An 11,159-nucleotide genomic window follows, 5' to 3' on the forward strand; every position below is an offset into this window, starting at 1 on the left:
ATATAAAAATATAGTGTAACCGTCTCCCTGTGGAATGAACCGGACATACTAAAAACTATACTACTCTACGATTAGGTACACTGCCTATAGTGTTGTAGCAAGGTTTAAGTATATCCATTCTATAAATAAATAAATATCTTGTATAAAATTGTATCGTATTTAATAGAATATCCTTGTAAAAATTAATAGTATTTTATACCCCTTCGCTTTAACATCAAGTTTTTGGCGCCGCTGTCGGGAATCGCTAAAACGCCTAAAGCGCAACGCTATATATAAAAAAAAGATTATTTTTTAGTTTACTTTTATAAAAATACACTTTTGTAAAAATACGTTTTAAATATACAAAAATATATAAAAAGAAAAACAAAAAATATATATATATATATTTAAGAGTTTGTTAAATATATAAGTTTTATAAAGTTTCTTTATTTTTATTTTAGTTTGTAAAAATATAAGTTTTATATAAATATTTCTATATATATAGAAAAACAAAAAACAAAAAAATATAAAAACACTCGAGGCCCTGCACTGTAGTAGCCCAACAAGTGGCCTGGATCCAATGCTCATGCGATCGCATGAGATTTTAATTATCAAACCATGCGATCGCATGGCTTGACTTGACAGGCCTGATAACCTCTGCCGACTGTTTAGGGTTTAGTTTAATTATAATTATTATAATTAAAACCCTAATTACGGTTATATTTAATAATTATTTGTTTTAGTTTTTAATTAATTTGTATTATTAAGTGTAATTAGTTTTATAAATATATAAAATTAATACTTTTATAAAATAAATAATATAAAAATAATATTTTTATAAAAATTGTACTTTTTACAACTTCAAGTTTATTTTTATATTTTGTATCTTTTTATTTGTTTTAGAGTAATATTTGTATTTTTCGCTCGTAATTAGATCTAAATCATAGTTTTTACCATAGTTATTTTTATTTCTATATTTTTAGGCTTTGCCGTAAAATCCCTTAAGTGCTTTTTCTTTAGACTAAGATTTAGGTGCTTTAGAAATTTGCGACGCCGTTTTATATATTTTAGTACCTTTTTAAGTTATTGCCATTTGGGATATAGTTTTTCTTTTAAGCTTTAATATTTTTAGACGCAACTTTTAATTCTTAGTTTTTAGTTCATTTTTAAGTTTCGATGCGCTACTTTCTTATTTTTATTTTTCTACGCCTTTTATTTTTCGACGTTTTCCGACGCGCTCTTTTTCTTTCTTATTTCTCGACACTCTAGTTTTTAGGACATAGAATTTTCTATTTATTCTCTAAATTTCTTTAAAGTTCAACGAAAAATTATTTTTAAGCGGTTAAATTGATAGACATCCTAAATTTTCTGGTTCGTAGTAATAGTTGGATTTGTTAGTGGCGAGTTGTGGGCTTCCGATTTAAAGGGTCCTGGCTACCTGCTACATCTATTGGCTATTCGAAACGTGGGCAAAATCAGAAAAGTCTATTAATTTGATAACTTATATAATTTTTATTTTTATAAACTAATAGGATATTCAGTGAATGCACCGAGCAAAACGTTCACCACCTTTTGTACGTTCACCACCTGTAACTCGATCAAGACATCTAGCAAATATTGTCACCGTTGATTTTTCTTAGAATCATCATCCAGTCGACCAAGTACTCCAATTCAAATTTCCGATAATCCATTTTTTGAACCCGGTCTCACAATTGAGAATCCGGAGGATATTCAGGGACAATTCAGAGATCCTGAACCATTAATCTTTCCTCCAGAACCACCAATCATTCAAACAGAGATTGTCGAGGAACCAACCATTAAATCAGAATCCTTTAGTGATTCTGATTCAACAAATTCGATCATGGAAAATCTGGAACCTCTAAGTATGGAAGATCGAATGCGAGCTAAACGCACTGGCCAAGGTCACGCAATTACTCAACCTGACATTAATGTGCCAGATTATGAAATCAAAGGACAAATCCTTTACATGGTGACAAATCAATGCCAATTTAGTGGTGCACCGAAGGAAGATCCAAACGAACATCTTCGTACCTTTAATAGGATCTGTACTCTATTTAAAATCAGAGAAGTTGAAGATGAACAGATCTATCTCATGTTATTTCCCTGGACTTTAAAGGGAGAAGCCAAAGATTGGTTAGAATCATTACCTGAAGGGGCAATTGATACATGGGATGTTTTAATTGAAAAATTTCTTAAACAATTCTTTCCGGCATCTAAAGCCGTGAGACTTCAAGGAAAAATAGTTACGTTCACACAAAAGCCAAATGAAACTCTATATGAGGCGTGGACAAGATTTGGAAATTTATTAAGAGGATGTCCGCAACATGGTTTAGACACTTGTCAAATAGTACAAATATTCTACCAATGATGCGACATCACTACAAGGAAAGACATCGATATAGCAGCTGGTGGTTCCATTATGAAGAAAACAGCAACTGATGCTTACAAAATTATTGATAACACTGCTTCCCACTCACATGAGTGGCATCAAGAAAAAGATATCGTTAGATCATCTAAAGCAGCTAGAGCCAATTCTAGCCATGACTTTGATTCCATTTCCGCAAAGATAGATGCTGTCGAGAGACGAATGTAAAAGATGACTAAAGATATTCACTCAATACGAATTAGTTGTGAGCAGTGTGGAGGACCACATTTAACAAAAGATTGTCTCGGTATTGAACTAACAATGGAACAAAGAAAGAATGTTTCATATATAAACCAAAGGCCTGGAAATAATTATCAGAATAATTATCAACCGCCAAGACCAATCTACAATTAAAACCAGAATTATAACCGAAATGTTCCATACAACAATCAACAAGGTCCTAATAATCAACAAGTATCTAATAATACTTACAACCAGCAAAGACCTATTTTTCAAAACAAACCACCACAAATCGATGATAAAAAGCCAAATTTAGAAGATATGATGTCGAAGCTAGTTGAATCTCAAACTCAATTTTTCACATCTCAGAAACAAACCAATGAACAAAATGCTCAAGCATTTAGAAATCAACAAGCTTCTATTCAAAATCTGGAACAAGAAGTGAGCAACCTAGTAAGGTTGATAGGTGAAAGAAAACCGGGAAGTCTACCTAGCGATACAAATGCTAACCCCCGGAATGAAACAGCTAAAGCCATTACCACAAGAAGTGGTGTTACACTTAAACCACCTGAAATGCCTGTAATTTCTGATGAAGCTATTCCTACTCCACAAGAACCACAATCTGAACAAGATAAGGAAAAAGAACCGGTAGTGAAAAAGGTTAATGAAGATAACACAGTTAAGGCAAAACCTTATGTTAAACCACACCAACCACCACTTCCTTACCCGAATAAAATGAGAAAAGAGAGACTTGAAGCCGAGCAATCCAAATTCTTGAATATGTTTAAACAAATAAATGTCAATCTTCCTTTCATTGATATGATTTCAGGAATGCCTAGATATGCTAAATTCTTGAAAGATCTAATCACGAATAGAAAGAAAATGGAAGAACTCTCGGCTGTTACTATGAATGCTAATTGTTCTGCAGTGTTGTTGAATAAGATACCAGAAAAATTATCAGATCCAGGAAGTTTCACAATTCCATGTTTTCTGGGTAGTCTTGATTTAATAGAAGCATTGGCACACTTAGGTGCTAGTATAAATTTAATGCTGTATTCACTATACACTAAACTAGACCTTGGAGAATTGGAACCAACACGAATAAGTATACAACTAGCCGATCGATCAGTAAAATATCCTAGAGGGATAATGGAGAGCATGCTAGTTAAAGTTGGTACTTTAGTATTTCCAGTAGATTTTGTTATTCTGGACATGGAAGAAGATTCTCGAGTTCCTCTCATATTAGGAAGACCATTCTTAAACACGGCTAAAGCAATAATAGACGTGTTTGGTAAGAAACTGACCCTAAGTATAGAGGATGAGAGTGTTACCTTTTCAGTTGATAGAGCAATGCAACAACCGCAATCTGCAGATGATACATGTTATTATATTCAAACTATAGAATCACATACAGAATTGTTAGAAGAATTTCCAGAATTACAAGGAACATATAACGACCCTCATTTTTCCATTCTATATTTTTCCAATATTAAATGCCTAAACAATATAATTAAAATTTAATGATTAAACTTTAATCAACAATTGTTAAGTGTTAAGAGTTAGAAAACATATTAATTAACTTTGTGCAATAATTGACAAGTTAATAAAAGATGAAAATAATAAACTGTTAGTCGACACTCACTGCTAATTAAAAATTTATGCATTTATGTTATAACTAATAACCTATAAGTAATAAATAAAAAGTGACATTTATATAAATAATAAAACAATTGGGAACTAAATATATACAAGTCATGAATTAGTAAAAAGAAAATAATACTTATCATGTAGTAAATGTAAAAATAATAATAATAATAATAATAATAATAATAATAATAATAATAATAATAATAATAATAATAATAATAATAATAATAATAATAATAATAATAATAATAATAATAATAATAATAATAATAATAATACTAATAGTAATAATAATAAGACTAAAATATCTTAAACAATTACATCCTTATGTTGACTAAAAAATAAAATAAACTGGTACCACCTATTGTTGACTAAAAATTATAAAATAAAATAAAATCATTAATTAGAACATTCTTATGTTGACTAACACTCTAATACTTGCACTATATAAACACCTAGTTTCTCATTCACAAATCACACCAAAATCCTCTCTCAAAAACAATCTCTCCCTCTCCCTCTCTTGTGGTATTCGGATCTTCAAGCTTGCTCTTCGTGTTCTTCAAGAATCTTCAAGGAGTTCTTCAAGATTTTCAAGGCTTTGATCTTCCATCTTCATCGTGTTCATCTTTTCTTTGTTAATTATCTTGAATCTTCAAAGGTATAACATAAACCCTAAACTATTTACATAAACTTTGATCTTTGTAAATTCATATTCATATTATAAACTTGTTATTCATAAGTATATACATAAACACACCTAGATTTATATATACATATATACATGTAAAAAAATATATTTTTATATATATATACATATATATACGAATTATATATACATATAAATATTAAAACCTTAAATCCTAATTACACCTAAACTATAATTCTTAAACCATAATTAATTAAACTCTAAACATTTATGAAACCCTAGGACATTAATTACTAAACCCTAGTTATTAATTACTACTTTAATTAACTAACACTAATTAATGAAACCCTAATACTACTTATACTAGTACTTAACATGTATACACTATTACTATTACTAGCACCTATAACCTACTACTTATATTGTAGCACAAAAACATTTTGGGATATGTATTAGAGATGTATAGATCTTCGAACTTTCTTGACGAATGGTTTCTATGAGATTCTAGGCAGAGGGTTTGGATTTCCGATTTAAAGGGTCCTATGGCTCAAGCCCCTAGATCTAAATCAGTCATTCGAAGGGAAAGGGGTGATTGGAAGCTTATCTAATACGGCAAGTATCCTAAAATAGAAACCACTGATAAAAGTAGAAACTCTCTAGTCATAGAAACTTAGTAAAATAAGAAACTTTCTAAAAATAGAAACTTTATAAAAATAGTAACTTACTAGGAATAGAAACTTAGTAAAACAAACTATACTTAAACACATACTTAAACTTAAACATGGGCAAAACACTTAACTACTCTTAAATGTCAATAGGTTGACTTTCCTGCTCACTCGTTCAACTCTTTATTCCGAGGAATAACTCTCTCTCTACTTACTAAGGTGAATTCATAGCCCCACTCTTTATTGCTAGCAAACTTATTTAACTTATTTGGGGTGAGACACATGCTGCTTTTACTATTTACAATTTAGACACAAGTACCAACTGCTAAAACTATGCTATACTCGGCTATGTCCGACTAAGTCCCTACAGTGATATTTTTAAGTGCTGCGGCATGCTTATTTATTGGGGGTAGGCCTATCGGGAGTAACATCCCCGATACATTTGACTCAGTCTTTGTATTACTTGATAATGAAATTTAAACCGACAAGGACAGACACAACTTGTCATGGGGCAAACTTGAACGTTTAGTCTAAATATCACGCACTGGCATAACTTTTTGATCCTGCGGGAGATCAACGTTACAAACTAAATCTTATGGTCTAAAACAACGATAACTACTTTTGTTAAACCTATGAACTTCACTCAACCTTTTTGGTTGACACTTTAGCATGTTTTGTCTCAGGTGCCGTTTGATTCAAGCTTTCTTATCTACTACTTATGTGATGCTACTTGGACTTAGGATCAAGAGATATCGCATTTATTACTTCTGCATATGAACAATTACTTTATCGTTATTTCCATTATTGTAATGACATTTCATTTTCCGCTGCGTACTCAATAAAGTTAAATTTTCTCATTTAGTATTGTTCTCTTATTATAATATGTTGGTTTATTTGATATTAGTAACGTTTCTTATAGACCCTATTGGGAGGACGTTACAGATTGGTATCAGAGCATAACCAGGCTGTTATAGAGAACCAGGATTGCATTTTTATGTGTACCTTACTTGTTAGCTAGGGTGCCTTAGCAATCTAGGAAACTATAACATTTCCTGCCTTAGACTTTAAAGCACTTAGGATTGCCTTGTAATCTTAAAACATATGCTTTACAATCTTATATTAAAACTGATCAAAAATCTCATTCCTAATGTTAGGATGTCTAATTCTTACCAAGCGACCAAAATGAATCTTTTCAAGCCAACCGAAAAAGATACTGAATGGTCTTCCACTGAAAGACCAGTCCAAAGTCCACCTTATGGCTTTGGTGGTCCTCCCTCACCAAACTATAGTCCGGATACTTTACCTAATTCTCCCAGTTACCACCCGACTCCAAGAAAAAAGATGGCCCGTCAAAGAAAAGATCATGATCCCCTTCCTACAATGAAGTTGATGCCAAGCACGAGCTCATGAATCTGCGAAAAACTACCGATGACCTAATTCGCCATATTGCAAGGATCGATGTTCAAATGAAGAAAAAAGACCTAGCGATCAAAAAGCTCATGGAGGAAAATGTTGAACTAAAGAAAGAGATAAAGTTGGTGAAGTATGAAGGTGATAGAAATACCCGATGGGGGAAGCAATCTCTCTCCTACCTAAGAGAAGATGTTGACCTTAGATTGAAGATGGAGGAAAACCACGTGAATAATCAACTTTCTATAAGGGACCACAAGTACCATGTATTCAACAATGAAGTTTCTAATCTTTATGATAATCTTGAGTTCCTGCATGAGAAACAAAAGGCGAAGAATGAGAAAGTTGAGAAGTTTATGAAGAAGGTTGAGGACAAGAAGAAGGAATATGAAGACTACTTCAATCTTAATATTTCCTAGTTATCTTTCCAAATTCTTATCCATGTAAAGGCTATGCCTTAACTATTCCTATTTCCAACTCGTGTAATAAAGGCTTATTTAATGCCTCATTCTTAATAATATGAAGTGTTTCGCTTATATCATATTCATCTTTATCTCGCTTAAAAATTTTTCAAACTTATGACCTATCAAACTTATCAGACTTCTATAACTTAAGAAGCACGGTTCGTCCAACCGCACCAACTATTACCACGATGTTTCATAACTTTCAAAGATATGAAAGTTGACCAAGTCCATAAAGACTACAACTTAAAACTAGCCAACCATAGCTCGACAAGTTCGTAACTGTTTTCATGGAAAACATTTTGATCTGCTCCAAGAGTGAGAAAGAACATGAGCAACATTTGCAAATTCATTCTTGAACTCTTAATAAAAAGAACAACTCTACGCAAACCTTTCCAAGTGCAAGTTTTGGCTTAAAACTGACATGTTATCGACCCAGCTAAGATTACTGATATCCTTAACACACCATATTAGAAATCATCATTGATCACATATCCTGACCTTATGGAGTAATATTGAAATGAAAATATGAATTAGTGAAATATATTGACGGTGGCCAACGTGATTATATTCCAGTAATTCATAGAGATATTCCAATATCATGACATATGGAATAAAAAGTGAATCAAGGAAAAAATTCTCAAACTATATGTTCAAAAACCCAAATGCAAGGGCATTAAGGGTGAAAAATGATCATCTCAATATTTGTAGATATACGAAAATCTATCTCATACTCATTTAACAATCTTTCATATACCACAAAGGATGTGAACAATCAAACCTTGAGATTTTACGTTCATTATCCTAAATGAATACCTCCTGATCATTGATACTTAATCATCACTTGTTATATCCAAATCCTCTCTATTAATACACTTTTGGTGTAAATTTATATATGACATTCAAAAACCCATTTAAACCCTCAAACGTCGATATTACAAACACCATGTCCAATATTACATTATCTATGTTGAGATGACGAATATCTCATATGCATAACCTTTTGAAGAAGGGAACCTCCATACGTGTATCGTTTTGACTATTATAGTCAAGAAACTTCTGCACTCGTGCATCTACTTATAATAAACTACTTGGCACCATGCAAGTAATGGTGTCATACTCAAACAATAATCTATCATTGTCAACTCGAAAATCAAAGGTGAAATACACTATCTCAAGTTGTGGCTGGAGCTAACCTCATTACATACTGCTGTAACAACTGAAATGATTCCATCATACTTTAATATATCCTCCTCTCAGACCAACTAAGGCTAAATTTAGACGATCATTACATAGTTGATAGTCACTGCTATAGCATTTGTTTATACTTGTCTCTGCGACTGCCAGATTATTTATGCCGAGAACTCGAACTCTCACTATCACTCGAACGATTCAAAGTTTGCAAATCTTATTTGATGTTCCTTCATACATAACTCTAAATCCGAGGGATTTACTCAATTGATGATAATCACATTATCATCGTTCTTACTTCAACGCTAACATTCCGAGTCCAAAGACTCACGCCCTGATAAAAGCCAATTCATTAGTTTTCACTACCTCGAAACAATTATTACACAATTATCTCTGGAATTTTAAAATCTTCAATCAATTTTTCTCAAACAGATAAACTCTTAAATACAAGTACCCTGTTTTCCAAAGATTTCTTACACGAGTCTTTATTTTCAAACTATCTTGGAATTTATAAAAAAATGATTTTTCACTTATGCGATTTATAAAATCTTATACATAAATTTAACTTTACGTACTTTGACTAGTACATATTAAATAAATACTTTCGCTTCTACAAATTTCCACTTTGATTAAATCGAAATTACTTTACAAATTTTACGTAACCCTAGCTTTACTATGGACATCATTTCGTCACCTTCTCTAAAAATTACTTTCACTAATTATAAAAACACTTTCGCATTTTTATCAATTTACCTCTGTTTTATCAAATTAAACATTCTTTTAATCAACTCTTTTTCGTATTGGTCAAATTATTTCACATAAATAGTACGTGATGTACATAACTCAAGTCTTACTAATAGCTCCGCTTCGTTTATATTGTAATATCGAATGTCACAAGTTTTCAAAAATTACTTTGGCTCATTATTAAAACTTTCGTATTTCTCTCCAATGCGTTTGGATCACCTTTATTCTCATTCTCCGTGTAAGAACGAGACTTACCACTTTACGTACGTCATCTCTTCATTTCTATGCTAATCATTAAGAAGATCCTACTTCCGGTATCTCACGGCTAAGCCACAACACCCTCATAAACATCAGTACTACGATCTTTTGAACAAGGAAGCAGAGGTTCCTTCATGATAGAAACAATATCTTAAAAACAATGATTCACCTTTATTCGAATCCGCGTTTAAACTCATAAGTAAATAATAGACTGACCCGCCATTGGTGCGAAAACACTTTTCTAACTCTGAAGGAGTTACCTTAAACATTTATGAAGATACTCTACACATTTCTTCCTTGTTGGATTACAACTAGATGTTATTCTAGTCAAGTCTAGATCTATGATTCGACATGAAGCTGAAATCATAAATCTTGAAGCTACATTCTGAAACTATTTCTAAAGACAAGTTCTCATGTATACTGAACGATGTCTTTCATTTAATCACTCGTATTATCCTGAGGTCAATGAATCCTCAACTAATGTCTCATTTATCTATTAGACATCTCTTGAAAACTAAAGGTATCATGGTTACTTTTCGCAACTTGAAGCTGGTACTATCCCTAACAAGCACCAGCCATACATCAAACTACGTAACTGAAATCTTTACGTACTCTACTCTATTTTATCTGCCCTACAATTGCGGCATAAACACTCAAAATCTTAATGAGCTCAACGATACATTTAATGTTGATATAGCATCATCTTTCCTTTTAAAGGAAAACTAGTCAAACGACACTCTTGTTATTCCTTGAAAAATCTCCGAATTTAATGCACTTTGTAAACGACCTAATAAGGTTAAGGATCATGAGATCAAACGTGTAAACAAAACAATATACTTATTGTTAACACTCATTGGAATTCACGAAAGGGCCCCGATTGTACTAGGGAACGTGAAAATCAAACTCTATTAAAATTCGTTGGGATTCGCGTAGCAGCCACTAACATACATAGGAACACGAAGACCAAACGATACGGAAATATCTCTATCTCTTCTCAACTGCTGATGCAAACGAGAGCTTTACCTAAAACTTCGGGACGAAGTTTCTAATAACGGGGAGGTACTATAATGACCCTCATTTTTCTATTATATATTTTTCCAATATTAAATGCCCAAACAATATAATTAAAACGTAATGATTAAACTTTAATCAACAATTGTTAAATGTTAAGAGTTAGAAAACATATTAATTAACTTTGTGCAATAATTGACAAGTTAATAAAAGATGAAAATAATAAACTGTTAGTCGACACTCACTGCTAATTAAAAATTTATGCATTTATGTTATAACTAATAACCTATAAGTAATAAATAAAAAGTGACATTTATATAAATAATAAAACAATTGGGAACTAAATATATACAAGTCATGAATTAGTAAAAAGAAAATAATACTTATCATGTAGTAAATGTAAAAATAATAATAATAATAATAATAATAATAATAATAATAATAATAATAATAATAATAATAATAATAATAATAATAATAATAATAATAATAATAATAATAATAATAATAATAATAATAAT

Source organism: Rutidosis leptorrhynchoides, chromosome 7 (assembly GCF_046630445.1).
Source record: "Rutidosis leptorrhynchoides isolate AG116_Rl617_1_P2 chromosome 7, CSIRO_AGI_Rlap_v1, whole genome shotgun sequence".
Taxonomy (NCBI): Eukaryota; Viridiplantae; Streptophyta; class Magnoliopsida; order Asterales; family Asteraceae; genus Rutidosis; species Rutidosis leptorrhynchoides.